Source organism: Schistocerca serialis, chromosome 9 (genome assembly GCF_023864345.2).
Source record: "Schistocerca serialis cubense isolate TAMUIC-IGC-003099 chromosome 9, iqSchSeri2.2, whole genome shotgun sequence".
Taxonomy (NCBI): domain Eukaryota; kingdom Metazoa; phylum Arthropoda; class Insecta; order Orthoptera; family Acrididae; genus Schistocerca; species Schistocerca serialis.
The window spans coordinates 50,458,904-50,482,878 of record NC_064646.1 but is presented as its reverse complement, the minus strand read 5'-3'; the positions used below and the strand labels follow the sequence as shown (position 1 = coordinate 50,482,878).

The following is a 23,975-nucleotide window of genomic DNA, read 5'->3' as shown; positions in this document are numbered from 1 at the left end:
GGCTGTGTTATGTAGTGATGCAGGGAGGGTTTTAGTTTCTTGACAACGAGTATTTTTACTGTGCTGTTCGCACTGTAGTAAAAGCGTTGAAAATATATGAGAGGGAGTGCAATGACTGAAAACACAATAGAGCAGACACAAGGTATGATAGTCTCTATGTTCATTGGCACGTAGCCCCAATGATTATTCCTAGACAGGAGTGATACGGTCGAAATACTGTACATCACAAATTTATTGTGAAGAAGTAGAGTTATAAAACTACTGCAGACTGTCACAAGTCAAAGTAGTTTACAATAGTTTTCCTAGCAGCCTTCGTCAATTAACACTGTAACAGCGTTACTTGTATGTGAGGTGTGTTGTGTACCTATCAGGTGTTACCTAATTTCCCTGCTTTCTTTGTATATGTGATCAGTATCTTACTAGAATCCACCACGCGGAGTGGCCGCGCGGTTTGAGGTGCCATGTACGGATTGCGCGGCCTCTCCCGCTTGAGGTTCGAGTCCTCCATGGGGCCCTTAAGAATTCACTCATATTTGAACATTTGAATTATATTCCCGATGAAATCGGAATTGGTGAACTCTCCAGAAACTGAGTGATAATACGTCGTCATCATTCAGCTGCCCCTACCACTTGGTTTTATGTAACCACCAGTGCCTTCAAATACCATACACGAGATTTTCATATTCTCTTTCATGCTGCATATAAACTATTAGTCCTATAGAAAAAAACGAATGGGACCATTTTGTAGGAAATTAGTTAAATTTTGTACTGGCATACGTTTTCGCCAGTGGCTATAGTTTTCGAGTTATTGGAGAAAAACGTACAAAAGTTACCTTCAAATGCAACCCCACACCCAACGTCCACTCCCCACTCGGCCCTCACCATTCAGGAGTTCTAGTATGTTGTTCATGCTCTCGTTCCTACCACTGTACGAAACTTTTGGGCTGCACGAATTATTTCTCATAGTCAACCTTCTTGGCCTTGACTGACCGGCGTCATTACGCCACCAGTTAATAGAGCAGTTAAATTTGTAAAATAGACGTTTGCGAACATTTTACCTAACAACTTCGTGAATTTTAACAGCATAAAATAATTACACTGTATTCGGCAGCCCTCCTGACTACGAAACTACTGTGCTTTGAAGGGTTAAGTTTGGATCAAATTTCAACATAATTAGTTGTTAGCGTAACTTTTACAAAAGTCATTTTTCTTTTATTACCCTCATGTGCGCTTTTAAATTAATAGTGTTAATGGTGGCGTAATAGCCCAATCAACAGAGACCAAAAAAGGTCGAATTTTGGCAATAGTTGGTGTAGTCGGAAATTTTTCTACAGTGGTGGGAGGCATGCCTTGCCACGGACTGCGAATCCTGACTGTTGAAGGGTGAATGTGGATTGGAGGTGTCATTGAAGGTGACACTTTTAAGTTTTTCTGAAATAACTCGAAAAAAGTGGCCTCTAGCAGAAACGTACCCCAGTACGAAATTTAAATACATTAAATTTTCTACAAAAAAAATCCTGCTCATTTTTTTTTGTTTTTTTTTTTTTTGTAGGACTAATAGCTTGCGCGTAGAGAACGAGAGAATATTAAAATCTCACTCTTCATTTTTGAAAGTTAGCTACAAGGCTGCGTGTTGCATAAAAACGTAGCGGTAGGGCAGCTGAAACAGCCTGTATAAAACGGGTGCAGTGATTGAAAAGACGACAGAGAAAACACAAGATATGATAGTCTCTACGCTTATTGGCACCTAGTCATGATAACTGTTCCTAGGCAGGAGTGATATGGTTGAAACATTACAAATGTATCGCACAAAATTCATCGCCAGAACCGACTGGCATCAGCTCTCGTATGAAAGTCCTTGGACAACAGGGTCACCATCATGAAGAATTAGGAGTATTAATAATTCTACGAGTTCCTTTTTAAGCTCGAGAGGAAATATTTATATTTCTGTAATTAGTGAAGTGACTTGTCACCCTCTTACAGATTGCAGCGGTATGTTCTGTCCAGTCTAACTAATGGTCCAGAATTATCTGCAGATTCTTGGCTGAAGAAGAAAAGGCTATTTGTGTGTTTCCAGAATAAGATTTTCACTCTGCAGCGGAGTGTGTGCTGATATGAAACTTCCTGGCAGATTAAAACTGTGTGCCGGACCGAGACTCGAACTCGGGACCTGTTGCCTTTCGCGGGCAAGTGCTTTGCCAACTGGGCTACCCAAGGACGACTCAGGGGCCATCCTCACAGCTTTAATTCTGCCAGTACCTCGTCTCCTACATTCCAAACTCCACAAAACTCTTCTGCGAACCTTGCAGGACTAACATTTCCTTCTTCCGGGAGTGCTAGTTCTGCAAGATTCGCAGAAGAGTTTCTGTGGAGTTTGGAATGTAGGAGACGAGGTACTGGCAGAACTGAAGCTGTGAGGATGGCCCCTGAGTCGTCCTTGGGTAGCCCAGTCGGTAGAGCAGTTGCGCGCGAAAGGCAAAGGTACGAGTTCGAGTCTCGGTCCGGCACACAGTTTTAATCTGCCAGGAAGTTTTTTATTTGTGTGTTGTTTAGGACTCGGGGTGGACATGCTTCTCAAACTTTTGTGCGTGACTAAGATTTGTTGCAATTTATATGGGCTAAGTTTCAAACCTATAATCGGCGGCCAATCTGATAAGGCACGTAAGAAAGCATTTACATGCTGCATGACTGGCACAACTTGTTACATGTAACTGAAGGTTGTCAGTGTACATCTGATATTTGGAATGGAAGAGAATAGTCGCTCTGTCATTAACATATAATGAGAAAAGCAATGGAGCTAATGCTGATCACAGTTTGACACCTAATATTACACCTCTTCGTTATAACCTTTTTGTTCCAATAATTACACGCTATTGGCGGGATGTAAGGTATGAATGGAATCATTGTATAATACTCGAAGAAATTTTCTGACTAATTAGCTTAGCAAGTAGAATGTCAGTGTCACCAATGTCGAAATCTTTGCTGAAATGGCACATATTAGTCGCCTCTTGCTTATACACAGCATGTTTCACTTCGTTAGTCCCTTTCGTAAGAACACTCGTCGCGCTGAGATTTTTCCAGTAACCTGCCTGTTATTCGCATAAAACATTACTTGAGGTTAAGTAATTAATGAGCTGGTGGTGAGCTATGTATTCTAAAGCCTTACACAACTCTGGCAGAATACAAATTGGTCTGTAGCTGAAGGGTTCTTTGGGAGTTTACCTACCAGGTAATGTTTCTATAAGTCCCTGATTGGAGGCTATCGGGAAGATGCTGTAGACCAGAGAACGGTTAATAGTGTCCGCTGTTTCGGACACTAGTGGATCGACGACGAAGTTGATGATCTGCTGTGTAACATTATCGTGTACTGCACCTGTCGAACGAATTCGTGCAGTTGACTTCTTGACCGTATTTAAGATTAAGGAATGCAGAAAAATTTTTCGTTTCTATCGACCTCTAATTCTTTAGAGATATTGAAGATTCGTGCCCTTGTGCGTTGGTCACGTAATAATATCAGCGTAGCGGAATACCGATTTAGACCCCCAATATGAATCAGACTTTCGGCGGTATATTTGTGTTTGCCTAATCCTAGAGCTGGTAGATTTCTCCACAAGACGACAAGACCTGTGAAAGTTCTCAGTTAACGAGTGAACATACCTGAGTTTCGCGTTTGTCACAGACCGACTAACGCGGTTGCGCGGCTCCTTGTAGGCGAGATGATTACCGGAGGTCGGGTACTGTTTACATGTCCTGCGTGCTGCATCTCTAATACTCACAAGGTGTTTAAGGTGGTCTGTAATCCATGGCGCAGGCTTTCTCTTTTTCTTAAAATTTTTAGAGGTGCGTGTTTATCGTATAAATTATTTAGTCTGTCAGTGAAAGTAGAGACTTCATAGTTTATATCGAAATTATATCGAGGGAACTCTGTTCTACACTGAAGCGCCAAAGAAACTGGTGTAGGAATGCCTACTCAAATACAGAGATATTAAACAGCCAGAACATGGTGCTGCGATCGGCAACGCCTGTTTAAGACAACAAGTGTCTGGCACAGTTGTTAGATCGCTTACTGCTGTTACAATGGCAGGTTATCGAGATTTAAGTGGGTCTGAACGGGTTGTTACAATCGGCGCACGAGCGACAGGACACAGCATCTCCGAGGTAGCGATGAAGTGGGGTCTTCCCGTAGGACCATTTCACGAGCTTACCGTGAATATCAGGAATCCGGTAAAATATAAAGTCACCGACATCGCTGCGGCAGGAAGAAGATCCAGCAAGAACGGGTTGGTTGGTTTGGGGAAGGAGACCAGACAGCGTGGTCATCGGTCTCATCGGATTAGGGAAGGACGGGGAAGGAAGTCGGCCGTGCCCTTTCAGAGGAACCATCCCGGCATTTGCCTGGAGTGATTTAGGGAAATCACGGAAAACCTAAATCAGGATGGCCGGACGCGGGATTGAACCGTCGTCCTTCCGAATGCGAGTCCATTGTGTAACCACTGCGCCACCTCGCTCGGTCCCAGCAAGAACGGGATCAACGACGACTGAAGAGAATCGTTCAACGTGACAGAAGTGTAACCGTTCCGCAAATTGCTGCAGATTTCAACGCTGCGTCATTAACAAGTGTCAGCGTGCGAACCATTCAACTAAACATCATCGATATGGGCTTTCGGAGCCGAAGGCCCGCTCGTGTACCCTTGATGACTGCACGAGACAAAGCTTTATGCCTCGTCTGGACCCGTCACCAACGACAATGGACTGTTAATGATTGGAAACATGTTTCCTGGTCGGACGAGTCTTGCTTCAAATTGTATCGAGCGGATGGACATTTACGGGTATGGAGGCAACCTCATGAATCCATGGTCCCTGCATGTCAGCAGGGGACTGTTCAAGTTGGTAGAGGCTCTGTAATGGTGTGGGGCGTGTACAGTTGGAGTGATATGGAACCCCTGATACTTCTAGATACGAGTGTGACAGGTGACACGTACGTAAGCATCCCCGTCTGATCACCCGCATCCATTCATGTCCATTGTGCTTTCTACGGACTTATTCCAGCAGGACAGTGCGACACCACACACGTCCAGAATTGCTCTAGAGTGGCTCCCGGAACACTCTTCTGAGTTTAAACACTTCCGCTGGCCATCAAACTTCCCAGAAATGAACTGTTCAGAAAAGATCTCCACCCACCCATACTCTTACGGATTTATGGACAGCCCTGAATGATTCATGGTGTCAGTTCCCTCCAGCGCTATTTCAGACATTTCAGACATTGCGGCACTTCTTAGAGCTCGCGGGGGCTCTACACGATATCAGGCAGATGTACCAATTTCTTTCGCTCTTCAATGTAGTTCAGATATTCCCCTTCCATGACTAAACGCTAACATGTTTCCTTGATATTCTTAACCTCTTTCTACTACTAGCTTTAACTTGCATTTTTTCGCTGCTTGCAAGAGAGTTCCTGAATTCTTTAGGATGTTCCCAGGCACTTATCCATTGTCTTCTCTCAGTCAAGCTGTTAGAGACGTCTAGACAAAACTAGCAAACTTACGCATCTCTTGAGGCTATTGCCTTATTTGGCATAATCTGACCCTTTCAAAGTAATAATTGTCTAGATGTATAGCCGAATCATGTTCTCAAATAAAACAATTGTCACTAGATGGATAAACGCTATATTTATCCTTTCAGTGACACTTATTTGAGGATATGACCCGGCTGTATACCCAGAATACTTTCATAAGCTGCGGTGTAACCACCTCGCTGTGTGTTTTCAACAGAGAATAATTCAAAGTAAATTCCTTTATGAAATATTAATTTTTTCAATGCTACCTGAAAAAATGTTCTTGAACTTTGGTGGGTGTGTAAGTCATTTTGTTCAAAATAATAAACGTCGACCAGAACCTATGATCATTGTGTTGCTTCGTTGCAGCTGATGTTTCCATTATGTTTTTTAAGTGAAAATGTACCAGAGAACACCACCGTTCTCAAAAAACGTGAAAAGACAGTTAGTGTTTCTGGTGTACAATTTACCAGGGTATTACGTCACAGAGTGCTGCTCAAGATCTTACATCATACCAGACCAGCCACATGATTTCTCGCGGGTTTTGTGTACTCTTGCTAACAACTGACGTTGTGTTGCCTTCAGTTAAATCGCTAATTACAATTACTAAAATTCTTGATAATTACAAAAAACCTTATCATCCAGTGGTAACAATTAAAATGCAAGGAAAGTGAGACAAAAACCATTACATATCCCTTATTTTCATGGAAAAATATGTGAAATGATACGAATAAAAATGCTTATAAATTTTTGTTGATTACTCTGAAACTACATCATCCCAACCAATAAATATGAGTAAATTATTTTTTAGTGCGAACAGAATTTCAATGTGTAATACAGCAGCCATTTGGTCTGCTGTTTTCATTGTTATTTTTATCATTTTATGAATTACAGTAATTACGAGGTAATTAGATGTTGTAATGTTAGCCAATAGCATAGCAAGCTGACAGTATGCCGAACAGAGTCGGTACGTAATTCAGCCATTGCAACCACAGTATATTTGGTATCTCTTTTGTTACTCGGTTGTTCGTAAATGAAAAGCCCTAATTGCAATCGAACGAATTGACAATACATGGTCCTACCAACTGATAGACGTAATATTAGTAAGTACTTTGACATGAAGTTGTTGAAAATTACGTTACAGAGCTCAAAAGGCGAAATTACATATATTGGTTCCTACTAATGACGTAACAGTTGATCATGCAGTCCAAATTAGCTTCGAAATCGTATGAAAATTGAGCTCTTACGTTTCAAATCCTATGCAATTTACTCGTGTCCTTAATTTAACACTACCACCGTGTTCTTAACCAAACACTCCCTTTTCCAACTACGACACTGTGATCTGGTGAACAGCACGTTGTCGGATTCAGAGTGTGAGAAACTTCCAAATTGTGCTTCCACAGAGGAGCAATAAATATAGTTATATTAAAACATAGTATTCCATTCTCTCATTTCAGGCAAGTGGTTTTCAGTGAGCATAAATTTCACCAACTGAACTACAGTTTCGTGTAAAAATGAAACAGAACTCGTCGTACAACGTATCATTCGCCTGATAAAAGTCGTGTGTCGGCTGTAGCCTAACATTTAGCCACAATTTCCGCGATAGATAAGTTATCCATTATCTGATATAGAAGTTGATTCAAAGTAAAGTATTCGTGTAAACAAATATCTACGTTGCGATACGATGCAGCTGTGTCGTTTGCTGCGCGTATCACCGTCTCTAATCAAAAAAACTTGTCACACCACTTCGATTTGACGATTAAACCTCGAGAGCATAGTCACACGCGGGTGCATTTATGGTTTCTAAAATGAAAAGAACTATCGTTAACAGGCAGGAACAAAAGCTGAAAAGTTCGTAAGAAAGAAAGAAAACCCTCTAGTTAAGATTTCTCTCGTCTAGGATGATTGTACAAAAGTTGCGGTCCAGGAAGAGAAACGAAAGTGTTATTTATAGACAAATGTAAAAACGCAAATTTTAAGAACTAACTCGTGCTTAAATAAATTATAATTCTCTTTATATCAGAGGCTGCCTGACGAATTATTATGAATACCTCAGCGGTTAATGCTGTGAGCATTAATTAAAACAAGACTCCGTTGATTTTGCTAGGTCTAATAAGTTGCGGATAATGTATAGATAGTGGAGGCACAAAGTTTATGGAGAGATTTAAACCGTTTCATTTTAGGATGTACTTAATACGCACCACAGAAAAATAAATTGTGGATAAACCATGTAGAAAATGTGGGTTCCTCGGACAATAACTATTAAAATCGTAATTATTCTTCTGAAGTCAGAACGATCTCAAAATTAATAGTTCCTAACTCGTCACCTACCAGGAAGAGACATAAAAGTCTATAACGGAGATTTGTAGTTTTACATATGCTTAACGTTTAACCGTAGTCACTAATGTTAAAACGGACTCGTAAACTGTCGTCTCATTTCTGACACAAAGCAAACAAGAAAATGTATAATACGTTTCCTGAGGATGTTGATACAAATTGAGGCCAGTCTATGGTCAGAACAAAGACAACAACAAAACACGAAGGACGAAATATTCATCAAGGAAAACACTTGCTGAATTAGAATACCCAGTAAAATTGCTGCACAATTATTAAGATAAATCAAACATATATGCGAAATATATATATTGGCTGTCGCTGCATAAAAAAGTTAAAAAATATATGAGAAATTGTTAACGTATTTGAAGTGGTGTTTCGGAATTAAGAATGTTGTATGAAATGCAGCTTTTATGTTGCTTCTAAACATCTTACAAACAAGAAAAAACCTTGAGATTCTGAAATAAAACTGGATAATTCGAATTTAAGAGAATAGTGTGGATATAGGAAATGGACGTAGAGCACAATCAAAGATTACAAAAAAAGAGAGCTGCTTGCTGTGAAGATAGTATATAGCTAATACAGACAAATAAACGGAAGCTGACACAGATTTGAAACTAGATCACTTGCAGCAGATGCAGTAGTATGCAAACTAAACGATGAGGCTTTCAAATGAAGCGACAAAAATGACGCAGATAAAGTCATAAGAAAAGACAAGTGGCATGACTATTACAAAAAACTGTGGACGAAGAGATTAAAGGACAATATAACACAATAGTTGTGGGAAGAAAATCAGGAAGAAACAGATGAAAATATGTAAATATAACAGATATGAATGTGAAAAAAGTCTTAACTTATTTGTTTATGTTTTCATTATTCTTCTGACTGGTTTGACGTGGCACACCACGACTTCCTCTGCCGTGCCTGCACTTCAGCTGACAGTATCACCTACACTCAACATTCTCAATTATTTTTTGTATCTACTGCAATCTCTGTCTTCCCCTACAACTTTAAACCTCTACCACACCCTCTACTACTACGGGAGTTGTAGGCCGATGTCTTAACACACGTCCTGTCATCTTGTACCTTCTTCTAGTCAGTGTCTTGCAAACACTCCTTTCCTCGGCCATCCTGTACAGAACGACTTCTTACCGGTCCTCTTATATTCAACATCCTTCTACAACGCCTCATTTCAAACACGGCGATTCTTATATGTGTATGTGTGTGTGTACTTGTTTTTCTGGGTATTTACGTGTACACAGCACTGCATGCTGGTGAATCATGGACTGTATATACTTTTTCCATCATTCACCTGCATCCAATACTATCTACGCGTGCGTACATACCCAGAAACGTCTTCCTTAAATTAAGGCCTATGTTTGAAACTAATAGAAGTATTTAACGAAGTATTTCCTCGTTGTCTGTGCTAATCTGCCTCTTACATCCTCGCTTTGTCCACCAATAGTAATGAGTAATATTAAGCAGTTGCAGCACTCTCTGTGCGTTCGATTCCTGCTAAGTTTTCAAGCAACTCGATACCTGAAAAATAAAGTTAGCACCTAAATCCGGACAGAATACTCTTCCAGCTGACATTTTTAGACGGCGTTCTGGCGTGGTCTACATATACTGGGTGGCCCAAAAAGGATGGTCGGATTTGAACTGCGTAGTACCATTGAAAGGTGAGGAGGGGGGACCACTGCCGGCCGTCTGCAAGTCGGCCATTACACCCAGTTTGCCACGAGATGGCGCAGTGGACGGTCGAGCATCGTGTTTTTGCTGTGGAACAGTTTTTCAGAAATGATGAATCGTTTATTACTGTGCAACGATTGTTTCGACAACGTTTTGGTGTAGCGCGTGATGGACCCATTCCAGATCGCAGATCCATATCACGTTGGGTGACTGCATTCCGGACAACAGGGTCTGTCAAAAGTGGTAAATCTACAGGGCGTACACGTACGGCAGTTACTCCACAGAACATTGATGATGTTAGAGCGTCAGTGCTGCAAAGCCCGCGTCGTTCCACTAGGCGTCGTGCTCAAACTTTAGGCCTCAGCCGTAGTTCGTTGCAGCGTATTTTAAGCCGTGAGTTACAGTTTCACCCATACAAAATTATGATCACGCAAAAGCTGTATGATCGTGATTTTGAGCAGCGAAGACGATTTTGTGAATCAATGCTTGACATTTTGTACTCTAATAATGATGTTGTGCTTCTTATGTCAGATGAAGCCCATTTCCATTTAGACGGCTATGTCAATAAACAAAACTGCAGGTATTGGGCAGCAGATAATCCCAGAGAATTGCACCAAAAGCCTCTTCATAGTGCTAAGGTAACAGTCTGGTGTGGAATTTCAAGATTGGGGATTGTTGGTCCTTATTTTTTTGAGGAGAACAACGCTACAGTCACAGTGAACTCGAAACGTTACGTTAACATGCTACGTAGCTTTTTGGTGCCGAAACTGCGAGAGTTACATGTAAATCGAGATCGAATTTGGTTTCAACAGGACGGGGCCACGGCCCCCACAGCCAATGACTCCATGTGTGTTTTAAGGCGGATGTTCCCCCACCACATCATCTCGCGTTTTGGAGATGTCCACTGGCCCGCGAGATCACCTGACCTCTCAGCCTGTGATTTTTTTCTTTGGGGATACCTAAAGTCAAAAGTCTACGTAAAGAAGCCCCGAAACTTAATTGATCTGAAGGAGGCAATCAGTGCGGAAATTATGGCAATTCAAGAAGAAACAGTAGTGAAAGTGATGGAAAATTTCGAGGAAAGACTTGTGGAATGCATCACCGAGGAAGGACACCATCTTCCGGAAGTCATTTTCCGTACATGATTTTTTGTGGTTAGTTCTTGTAATTGGGTGCCTGGGAGCATTTAGTTACGTAATTGAATAAAATTAATTTGTAAAACTGATGGAGTTATAGTTATTTAAAATGTGACCATCCTTTTTGGGCCACCCTGTATAATCTGTAAACTAAAAGTAACTCAGAGCATGTTTCGGTTGCCACTTAAATAATAACTCGAACAAATTTAATATTTCCAGAATGTCTGACTATTGATTTAATTTATCATATGTCAGCAACATGCTGAGGTAGCCCTGAATGTGGCTACTGCATAAATCAAACACTGTGATAAACTTGACTCGAGCACTCTTGTGCGAACCAGGGCACGCTTGAGCCATTCTCGTGCCGAATTGGCCAACACGTATTTGTCGCCATGTGGAGAATCTGTGCCACGCAGGTCCGTCTTCGGTACCGCAGCACATGGTAGAACATGCTCATCGCCCTAAACAGCCTTGCTGTTACGTGGGAACGTCTTGACTTCTGTCACGTCCCTGCCCTATAGGAGCCTCAACCAGTCGGTCACGGCAGGAACTGTGTGCTTAAAACTACTTGTCAGCTCACATTTCACACACTGGAACAGAATTCATACACTCGGAGCTCTCAGCGTCATGCGCATCACATAGTTTCAATTCCTCGTCCCGCCAACCAGATTTAGATTTCTCCCGTGAAGATTATGCTAATGTCACGATAGTTCCTGAAGAAAGACAAGAGTTCTTTCCTATACTCCTCCGTTTCAACTCAAATATTCCCTCCCACCGTCCCCCCCCCCCCCCCGCCCCCAAATCCAGAGCATCAGAGCTTGTGGTCCGTCTCGAATGTTCTCATTATTGATAGATGGTTAAGCCCTAACATTTCTTCCTTCCTCTTTGTTGCTGGTACATTAACGTCAATAAAGAGTACATACAGTCGCACTATACATCTGACACTTTAGTTAGCCTTTCTGATAAGCAAAACTTAAAGTCGTTTCAATTAGTCAGCGTACCGAAAGCGATAACCGCTGTGACTCAGCAAGCAGTGTTGCCACACGCATGCAGATGACAGCTTGTTTCTTCTCTGACACTGTAACGAAAAGCGCATGGCTGGTAACTCCTGCCAGGACAACATTTTTTCCCCTAACTGTTACCATTCTGACCTGTTCAGAATAGTTTCCTGTCACGACCTATTCTTTCTTTGAGGTATAAATAAAGCTACGAAGACTTCAGCCAAGGAACATGTTCAGATATCTACAGGCAAGAACTTCAGAAAGAGAACGAAGAGCCTCTTAAGGCGTTATTGAAATGTAGAGGTCAACAAAACAGCGAACATCCATAAGAGATAATCCTCAAGAGTTTTATTTTCAGTTTAGCACAATAATGAACTCTTGCATAAGTGATCGCGACATAGTTTCCGCTACACTGTTCGAAAGAATGTGGGACCTTATATTGCGCAGAGCTTATTATACTGCAATTGTGCAGAGGGTGCGAAATATTTCTAGCATCTGTGTAATCACAGTAGTCATTCCTTTGCAAGTTAACTGTGAGCCATTAATGAGCAATCCGGTGAGAAATCTCTTGACACCCTGTGTGAAACATTTTGAACGCTTACACCTACGTTTTCAGCGCATTTCAGTATAAGGAAGTGTAGTGAGAAAAACGTTTCTCTTCATAAAATAATGTACAGTTGAGATTTTGACAAGATCTTCACCAACGTGAATACTAGTCATTTTCGAAACGTTTTGTGGGAGATAGCTTCAAATTACGGAAAAAGTATTTCAATTTAAGCGAGTACACTTTCATGAAAACGATCACTTCAAGTGATGATATTTGGTAGCAGAGAACACAGATATCAGGTTGCAATGTGCCGTCCATGGACCATAAAATTTCCTCTATCTACAATATTTAATCACAAAGAATTAAAATCTAAATAAACTGAAACATGCCCACGTAAATCGAAATTATTCGTTGATACAAACCAGAACAACAAATTTCACAATTTAAGTATTTAGACTGTTCCACATTAGTGATAAGAAAAGACAAGTGACAAGACTATTACAGAAAACTGTGGATGGTAAGGTTATAGGACAATATAACGCAATTCTTGTGGGAAGAAAATTAGAAAGAAGCAGATGAAAATAAGTAAATATAATGGAGATGAAAGTGTAAAAAGTGTTAACTTATTTGTTTATGTTACAACGGCAGACTTTCAAGTATTCCTGGCAACGCGTGCAACAGCTCGGCGTAATTTTTAAAACAAACCGTAAAGAGTTACTAATTGACGTTTGTAAATCCACACTTCACATGTAGAATCATTCATAATATACCACATAAACAAAGTTCACTGTCTGTCCTATTCTTCATGTTTGTTCCTCTGGCTATAGCTACGTAGTATAAGGGGTCAAAATGAAACACCAAATTCATTTGAGACATAAAGTCAACACAATCATTTTGAGTTAAACAGATTCTGCGAATTCGAGATTGTGTAAGTGTGAACATTGTGATGTATTCGTATGAGGCGAGGTCGAGAACACAGCAGAGCAAGCATGTCGCAGGACAAGACATTCCATGTCAGTGTACGTGCGCTACCCGGTAACTAAACTCCGTTAGGCTGTAAATACAATGAAGAGCCAAACAAACTGGCATAGTCATACGTATTCAAATACAGGCGGAATACGGCGCTGCGGTCGGCAAAGCCTATATGAGACAAGTGTCTGGCGCACTTGTTAGATCGGTTACTGCAGCTACAGTGGTAGGTTATCAAGATTTAAGTGGGTTTGAACGTGGTGTTATAGTCGGCGCACGAGCGATGGGCCACAGCATCTCTGAGGTAGCGGTGAAGTGGGGATCTCCCTGTACCACCATTTCATTCATACGGATTTATGGACAGCCCCACAGGATTCCTGGTGTCAGTTCCCTCCACCACTACTTCAGACATTAGCCGAGTGGATGCTACGTCGTGTTGCGGCACTTCTGCAGCTGCACAAGTTTCTATGGCTCTTCGGTGTATAATAATAGAATACTTAACCGGAATTAGTTCGAAAACGCAAGAAGCTACTCTTTTTTATTATTTCTCTACATAATCAACGATCAGATTTTACCGTTTATTATCCCGGAAAGGGTTGACTAATTTCCTCTGCTTCAAATTCTACCACCTGAGACTGCAGCCAATCTGTGACAGTATCTTCACGTTCTCTGTCAGAGTCAAAGAGTTGGGAGCCAAGCCATTTTTTTTTTCATATGCATGAAGAAGTGGAAATGTTTAGGAGTGAAATCTGGGCTGTGGGGGAGACGTAACAGCCCGTGTGTTTTCCCAGTAGAGTGTGGCCGAGCTTTGTCTCTCAAAAGCATGACTCAGGTAGCAGAGAGTTGCTTTTTATGAATCATTCTACTCACTTTCCTTTATGCCTGCCTGACAGTATGATTCAGAACTGATTGTTGTTCCATATTCCATAAAATTAACAAATAAGATTGCAAGAGACAAAAGAATTAGTAGCGTTAACGTTTCTGGCTGCTAGAGTTTTCCACAATTTTTTGTTTGTTTGTTGGGCAGTTAGGCATGGCCGCACATGATTGCCTCTTTTGTCTCGACGTTAGTATTAGAGACTCAAGTCTCATCGTCGGTCACGATTTTAAATGAAGGTTCAGACAAGCAGTCATCCGTTGAGCATTGTAAAAGGCGTTTTACAACCCAACGAGCACAGAGTATAAGACAGCCTCCCATTGATGAGTGACTGAAGACGCTTTTAAAACAATAGGTTCATTAACAAAACGAAAATGTCCTTGGATGTGTATCGAGATAGCTACACATGACAGATATATCACTCCTGTCTTGTTCCTGTGATGTATACTTGTCCACAACTGCACGGAATTTTGTATACCCCAGGTGTTGCTAGGGGATGTCGGGCGTCTTTTGCAGTTCTTAAATATTCCTTCATCTTCTTGGTGGGTCTGAACATTGTTTCGATCCCAAAGACGCCCGACATCCCCTAGCAACACCTGGGGTATACAAAATTCCGTGCAGTTGTGCACAAGTATATATTGGAACAACGAAAAGAAGTGTAAACACTCGCTTAGCCGAACATAAAAGAAACTGTCCCTTAGGACACATCGAAAAATCGGCCGCAGCTGAGCATGTTTTTCGAGATGGGAATCACGTAATTAAATTTAATGAGACAAGCGTTCTAGCACGAACATCCCATTATCATGTGCGCATGTATAGAGAAGCAATAGAAATTCACAAACACCATAACAATTTTAATAGAAAAGAGGAAGTTTTAAAATTGGACAAAATATGGATGTCGACGTTGCGCCAGCAGAATGACAATCGATTACTCTTAATCGAGAATGATGACGCCTTCCAAAGATAGGCATACCGTCGGCATGGTGGTGCCGTCTATGCGCTCTGTAAATGTGAGAGTACCTGTAGCTTCAGTTGCCAGTAGCCGGACGACCTCAGAAGATGTCTCCCGCAGATGGAGACGAAACGTCAGGGGGAAATTTTATACATCGACCACGGCCTCTCAGCCCGGAAGTTTCAAGTGAAGGCAACACCGGCCGTGAAAGCCTGCATTGTATGATTCCATATAAAGCAAGTGGAAGAGTACGGCGGCAGTGCACGTCATCATTCATTGAGGTGACGAGAGTCACGGGACAGCGACACGCGCATACACACACGGCGGTATTATCGCGTGCACGAGGTAGAAAAGGGCAGCGCATCGACGAGGCTGTCGTTTGTAGTCTGGCGATTCATGTGAACGTGGTTCTGACGTGGATTATGGCCGCACGACGCGGATTACCTGACGTTGAACGCGGAGGGGCAGTTGGAGCTAGAGGTGTAGGCAATCGTTTAGAGACTTCGATATTCAGACATACACAGTGTCAAGAACGTGCCGAGAATACCAGATTTCAGGCACTGCCTCTCACCGTGCACAAGTTCATTTTCCTGCCTCCAGCACGTGATTTTTTTCCGAGCACATTTTCTGCATTCCCATTTCTGATATCCACAAATACAACTCTTTTCATTCAGGATTAGAGTACATTGCGTTAGCTACAAATTTAAATAACGTTCATAAATGTATTTGCAAATTTTCATTATACTCAATTATAATTACACTCCCGGAAATTGAAATAAGAACACCGTGGATTCATTGTCCCAGGAAGGGGAAACTTTATTGACACATTCCTGAGGTCAGATACATCACATGATCACACTGACAGAACCACAGGCACATAGACACAGGCAACAGAGCATGCACAATGTCGGCACTAGTACAGTGTATATCCACCTTTCGCAGCAATGCAGGCTGCTATTCTCCCATGGAGACGATCGTAGACATGATGGATGTAGTCCTGTGGAACGGCTTGCCATGCCATTTCCACCTGGCGCCTCAGTTGGACCAGCGTTCGTGCTGGACGTGCAGACCGCGTGAGACGACGCTTCATCCAGTCCCAAACATGCTCAATGGGGGACAGATCCGGAGATCTTGCTGGCCAGGGTAGTTGACTTACACCTTCTAGAGCACGTTGGGTGGCACGGGATACATGCGGACGTGCATTGTCCTGTTGGAACAGCAAGTTCCCTTGCCGGTCTAGGAATAGTAGAACGATGGGTTCGATGACGGTTTGGATGTACCGTGCACTATTCAGTGTCCCCTCGACGATCACCAGTGGTGTACGGCCAGTGTAGGAGATCGCTCCCCACACCATGATGCCGGGTGTTGGCCCTCTGTGCCTCGGTCGTATGCAGTCCTGATTGTGGCGCTCACCTGCAAGGCGCCAAACACGCATACGACCATCATTGGCACCAAGGCAGAAGCGACTCTCATCGCTGAAGACGACACGTCTCCATTCGTCCCTCCATTCACGCCTGTCGCGACACCACTGGAGGCGGGCTGCACGATGTTGGGGCGTGAGCGGAAGACGGCCTAACGGTGTGCGGGACCGTAGCCCAGCTTCATGGAGACGGTTGCGAATGGTCCTCGCCGATACCCCAGGAGCAACAGTGTCCCTAATTTGCTGGGAAGTGGCGGTGCGGTCCCCTACGGCACTGCGTAGGATCCTACGGTCTTGGCGTGCATCCGTGCGTCGCTGCGGTCCGGTCCCAGGTCGACGGGCACGTGCACCTTCCGCCGACCTCTGGCGACAACATCGATGTACTGTGGAGACCTCACGCCCCACGTGTTGAGCAATTCGGCGGTACGTCCACCCGGCCTCCCGCATGCCCACTATACGCCCTCGCTCAAAGTCCGTCAACTGCACATACGGTTCACGTCCACGCTGTCGCGGCATGCTACCAGTGTTAAAGACTGCGATGGAGCTCCGTATGCCACGGCAAACTGGCTGACACTGACGGCGGCGGTGCACAAATGGTGCGCAGCTAGCGCCATTCGACGGCCAACACCGCGGTTCCTGGTGTGTCCGCTGTGCCGTGCGTGTGATCATTGCTTGTACAGCCCTCTCGCAGTGTCCGGAGCAAGTATGGTGGGTCTGACACACCGGTGTCAATGTGTTCTTTTTTCCATTTCCAGGAGTGTATTTCGTGGGAAGTAAACAGTTTATAGCACCCTTGCGTGACATGCCGCTGCTAAGACACTGCTCTAAATTTCATGCTCCAGCACATTTATTACAATATATAGTTTCCTTATGTCCAGTACAAGTTGAAAACGACGCATTACCGGACTTTCCTTTATTACGAAAAATGTTTAATTTCATTCCCTCTATTATTTCACAAAACTAGAAACAGTTATTATGTTACACCTTGTATAACGTTCTATTACAATCAAAATCACTTCGAATGCAGTGAGAAAACAGTCCTAAAGCTTGTCCGTAAATTTCCTTTACAGCTTTGTAAGCGCTAACATGCCAGTCGGATCAATCACGAATGAGTGCGGAAAGGTTAAATACACACATCAAAGAAAGTTTTCCATCACCTCGGTTCCGAGAGTTCCGGAACCTGTACAGAAAATTGGAATAGAGATCAACATAAACATCATTTCCGCCCTTTTTATTGCTCATCAAAAGCACACCTTGTGTGTTGTACCACCATACAGCGAGACCTTCATAGATGGTGGTCCAGATTGCTGTACACACCGGTACTTCTGATACTCAGTAGCACGTCCTCTTGCATTTATCCATACCTGTATTCGTCGTGGCATACTATCCACAACTTCATCAAGGCACTGTTGGTCCACTTTGTCCCACTCCTCAACGGCGATTTGGCGTAGATCCCTCAGAGTAGTTGCTGGGTCACGTCGTCCCTAAACAGCCCTTTTCAGTCTATCCCAGGCATGTTCGTAAGGGTTCATGTCTGGAGAACATGCTGGCCACTCTAGCCGAGCAATGTCGTTATCCTGAAGGAAGTCATTCACAAGACGTGCACGATGGGGGCGCGAATTGTCGTCCATGAAGACGAATGCCTCGCCAGTATGCTGCCGATGTGGTTGCACTATCTGTCGGAGGATGGAATTCACCTATCGTACAGCCTTTGCGGCGCCGTTCATGACCACCAGCGGAGTACCTCCGCCCCACATAAGACGAACCCAGAACAGCAGGGAATCTTCACCTTCCTGCACTCGCTGGACGGTGTGCCTAAGGCGTTGAGCCTGACCGGGTTGCGTCACCACGATTCTCTGGTTGAAAGCATATGCGACACTCATAGGTGAAGAGAACGTTATGCCAATCCTGAGCGGTCCATTCGGTATGTTGTTGGGCCCATCTGTACCGCGCTGCGCGGTTTCGTGGTTGCAAAGATGGACCTCGCCATGGACGTCGGGAGTGAAGTTGCTCATCATGCAGCCTACTGCGCACAGTTTGAGTCGTAACACGACGCCCTGTGGCTGCACGAAAAGCAACCATTATTGAACATGGTGGCGTTGCTGTCAGTGTTCCTCCGAGCCATAATCCGTAGGCAGCGGTCATCCACTGCAGTAGTAGCTCTTGGGCGGCCTGAGCGAGGCATGTCATCGAAAGTTCGTATCTCTCTTTATCTCCTCCATGTCCGAACAACATGGCTTTGGTTTACTCCGAGACGCCTGGACACTTCCCTGGCACAAAGGAACAATGCCGACGCTATCTAACCACGGTATTGACCGTCTAGGCATGGTTCACCTACAGACAACACGAGCCGTGTACCTCATTCCTGGTGAAATGACTGGAACTGATCGGCTGTCGGACCCCCTCCGTCTAATAGGCGCAGGTTCGAATCCTGCCTCGGGCATGGATGTGTGTGATGTACTTAGGTTAGTTAGGTTTCAGTAGTACTAAGTTCCAGGGCACTGATGACCACAGATGTTAAGTCCCATAGTGATCAGAGCCATTTAAAATCCGTCTAATAGGCGCTGCTCATGCATTGTTGTTTACATGTTTGGGCGAGTTTCAAAAAATGTTCAAATGTGTGTGAAATCTTATGGGATTTAACTTCTAAGGTCATCAGTCCCTAAGCTTACACACTACTTAATCTAAATTATCCTAAGGACAAACACACACACCCATGCCCGAGGGAGGACTCGAACCTCCGCCGGGACCAGCCGCACAGTCCATGACTGCAGCGCCCAAGACCGCTCGACTATTCCCGCGCGGCAGGGCGAGTTTAGTGACATCTCTGAACAGTCAAAGGGACTGTGTCTGTAATATAATATCCACAGTCAACGTCTATCTTCAGGAGTTCTGGGAACCGGGATGATGCAAAACTTTTTTTGATGTGTGTATGTGGAGTAATAATACTAGCGCCATAATGGTTTCACGCGATAGGAGACTGACACAACAGTAACAAATAATGGTTTGAAAAGTAGTGATGAAGACAGTTATCAAGAACTCAAGACCACCAAAGCTAGGGAACTGGTCTTCACTTTAAAATGAAAGCCTAAGTGCTATAAGGCTATTGCTTTGCACATTGACGAAATCTTGGTCCCAGTAACGCCGCAATATGGAGTGCTATTTCCCCGGTCGGTCGCTGGCATTCCTACATATTTCAGTAAACAGACACCAGCGCACTCTCATGTAAACAGCAATGAGTTGTGCAACGGGGAGTATACTATGACTTCTTTGCCTGTAACACCGTCAAGGGGGTTTTTCGAGCCTTTCATTTAGCATCAGAGTCTAGTTCCCTTGCCAAAATATATTCGACTGGTAAGGTGCTAAAATCTGTGAGACATTGTTGATGCATATTTGATCTGACACAGTTTTTAACATGAGTCAGAGTGCTGAATGACCTTTCCGCTTCAGCTATAGCCATGGAAGAGTAAAAGATACGCATGGTTACATAGTAAAAGATACGCATGGTTACATATACGTTCGAAAATGAGTTTGAAACTTTAAACTCATGCACTTTATTCAAGAGGTCTAACTCTTCCAAAGCAATGTCTACATAGTTGGAGAGACGAATAGTTTTCAAATAGTTAATTTTTCTTCTAAATCTGCAGTGACATCATTATGGTATTCACTGATAAATAACTAACTCAGCAACCTGAACATCAGTCATCTTCGCCTATTTCCATAAAAATCACAATGTTTCATCTATCATCTTCAGTGTCTCACTACAGGTTTTCAAGTCAGACACTAGATTGTCAATTATGACGTAAAACATTCATCTTGAACAAATCTTCTGAATTTACATCTGTCGCTTCGTACCTGGTTTCATAATGAAATGATTTCTTCTTCTTAGTGCGCACCTCCGAAAATTTAGGATCGGTATTAATTGCACCGACAAGATCTTTAGATTCAGAGAGAATGATGTCCCAATTTTCGCGAAGATACTTTAACTAAGCTGTCAAGGTGTCTTACCTCAACAGCAATGGTAGTTTTTCGAGCTTGTAGTGATTTGATTGTGCAGTCAATTGGTACCTACAGCTTTAGACAAACTGATGTCACGATTAAACACTTGAAAAATTTCACATAATCGGAAGAAACCTGTACCACAATAATTGTTTCAGCTGCTTGCTGGGAGTTTCAGCAGCAATGGCAATCGTATTCAAGTAAATAAATGTCGTGTGACGAGGGCCCCCCGTCCGGTAGACCGCTCGCCTGGTGCAGGTCTTTCGACTTGACGCCACTTCGGCGACTTGCGCGTCGATGGGGATGAAATGATGATGGTTAGGACAACACAACACCCAGTCCCTGAGCGGAGAAAATCTCCGACCCAGCCGGGAATCGAACCCGGACACTGAGGAGTGACAGGCCGTCGCGCTGACCACTCAGCTACCGGGGGCGGACATCGTATCCAACTGAGCACCTCCAGTAAGTTTTACGGCATCAACCGAAGTGTTCCATGGGTGTCAGACATGGAATATAAAGAATTTCCAACACACTACTTCACAATATCCCATCGTTGTGGACTAAAAATGAACAGGTTGTAAAGAAGCTGAGTCACTCCGAAAAAAGTATCTGCTTCATGACAGCTCCCAGCTGAATGTACGCCACACAAGGCGACGGCAAGCACACACAGAGAATTCTGCAAGATGACTCCACTTCTGAAAATGCGTCTGACTCCTTTATAACACCCTATCATATCCGCGTCATTCACTGATAGGAACTGAGTGTTCCATACTTATTGAACGAATTAAATGGGCAGTAGTAACTCCTCTTTTTCTGGTTACAATTTACGAATTGCAAACCTGTTCATTTATTTCTTGTTTATAATCATAAATGTTCTTACTGAATTAAATATAACTCAGGATGAAAGTTGTCTGTTCAACATAATTTGAATTAGGAGTTGCATCAACGATAATTGAGTAATCCTTCTCATTTTCCCTCTGTTCCAAGATGGCATTCCTGACGTAATGAGCACATCTAGAAATAAATCCACTGTATGACTTGACAGATAATGCACTTATAACGATTTCCAGCTTGCTCAAGTGTTTTTCGATAACCGGATCATAGTCACTCAAGAGCTCTAATATTCCAAGGAAATTTCCATTATTTAGATCTCCAGTTTTCTGAGATAAACCTATGAAGACGAAGCCTCTTTGACCAATGAGTAATGTCACATCATGTAACGTAAGGGTTCCCACGTAAGTTAACTGTTCTATGAATGAACATGAGAAGAACATTACCTCTTTACCTCCAAGCATTAGCAGGGCGAGTGTAACTATTTCATGTCATTTTATTTCCTCAGTTTTACGATACTTTCAGGTCAACTACATCACCATAGCTCTATTTTATTTTGTGTTTACTCTTGAACGCAAAATATTTTCTGTATACTTCGAGTAAAATCGCCTCATGATGGAATCACAAGTGCCTTATCTTTGAATGGTTTTGGTTCCAATGGCTCTGAGCACTATGGGACTTAACAGCGGAGGTCATCAGTCCCCTAGAACTTAGAACCACTTAAACCTAAGGACATCACACACATCCATGCCCGAGGCAGGATTCGAACCTGCGACCGTAGCGGGTTTCGGCAATCCTACAAAATTATAACGGCGCTTCACAGCTGCTGTCATGTACATCTGTTAGGGAAATGTTTTGGTAGGTTTTCCAACAACATTTAAAGAAAGGGAAGTTTAGACTCCATCATAAGGTGGTTTTAGCGCACGATGTCTAAAGAAAAAGCTGTGCATTCAATATTTTGTACGAAATAGAACTGTATGCAATTGACCTTTAAGAATCATAAAAGTGAGGAGCTAGCTTGGCTATGCCGGTGCTGGGGTAAGAACATATTATGTAACACAAAATTTATTTTACAGTAGCAGTCTTATATTTGCGAACCGAGCACCCTGGGGAGTCCCCAATCTTCATACACTTAGGAACACCGTGAGGCTTGAGGCCCAGAGGTTCTGCCCCCCTGCCCCCCCCCCCCTCTCCCCCTTCTCGACGGGTCTGCCGACACGATGTTAGGATGTACCCATGGCTTTTGTCACCTCAGTGTAATGACACAGTGCTTAGGTGGCATAGGCGTATTTCCGGTATGCTCAGACAGGTCTGCATGACGAAGGGCGAAGCGGCAGACCCTCTTACTGCAAAGAACCGGGAATCGCGAGAGAATTGGAGGATCTGATGCTAGAGGACTAGCTTATCGCAATCGAAACGATAGCGCAAAAACTGAAAATCAGTCATGGATCTGAGTTCAACGTGCTACAAGAAATTTTGATCACGATGAATAAGAGTATGTAAATCGCATGGGGGAGAGATCTGGGCTGCTGTGCGGGCCCACATGTTGCCGAGGTTGTTTGGAGCGCGATGCAGAAGTTTCGCCAGGAAGCCTACATACACCTTCCGTACAGTCCCAAACTCTCCCCGTGCGTCTTCCATATATTTGGGGCCTGGAGAAAGACGTTTGTGGCCATCGATTTGCTTCGGACGAAGAAGTGCACGCGTGGGTACAATCACATTTCCGTAGGCAAGCGCAAACATTTTTCCACGAAGGTTTGACCGTCTTGTCTCACAGTGGGATAAATGTATTAACAGTTATGGCGATTACGTTTGAAATAATAAACCGTTTACTTACTATTTTCCAGCTGTCTTGTGTTCATTTGAGTGCTCCTTATAATTATGAATTTGCGTAGATACTCCACAACCCACGATACATTACATGGCGGCAGGCACTTCATGCCAAAATTAGCGACTTATTGTCGTAGTCCTGTTACATTTAGAGCACGGAGAAAAGTGACTGCCTGTATGTCCGTGTATACTTTCTAACAGCCCTTTTATAATTCTCACCGTGACTGAAAGCAGTGAACGATGGGACCACGTAGTTGCCGCACAGTATTCCTTCAATAAATGTTTCTCTAAATTTACCCATTAGGGTTTCGTGAAAACATCCTCCCTTTTCTTGCAGAGATTTCCATTTAAGTTCCCATATTTTGGCGGTGCCTAAAGTGGCTGTCAGGGATATAGGTACCTCAATGTCATCTCACCGTCTTACAGCATTGCCAGTTAGTGGTAATTTCAAATGTTGAAAAAAATTACGAAAAAAATATTACACATCTCTATTTTTAATCTAGAATATGATGCAGAACTATCTAAAAGAAAATTCTTGCCAGCTCTTATAAAAATTAAATAAATAAATAAAATAAAAACTAAGGTTACAAGAAATGTTGAAAAAGAATGTTCTACTTCAACCTGTTGATAAAACAGAACTACTGACGTAATTGGACTTAAAAAATATATGAACGTTCTGAAAATTAATAGATGTGTGTGATGCATATTTCATCGTGAAAACACAGAAATATTCCGAGATCAGAAATAAAATACCGTTAGGAATTGTGAAACTGTTCCGCCTGTGTAACGAAAAATGTCGCCGCTCATGAATTTGGGTTCTGTTGGACTGGGTAGAAATT

The 23,975-nt window shown here is 43.0% G+C and overlaps 1 protein-coding gene across 1 annotated transcript in view; it reads right to left on the bottom strand.

Moving 5' to 3' along the window:
• The window catches only part of LOC126418839 (carboxypeptidase N subunit 2), a 160,699-nt gene that overhangs the window by 48,989 nt on the left and 87,735 nt on the right, over window positions 1–23,975 (bottom strand). The window lies entirely within an intron of this gene.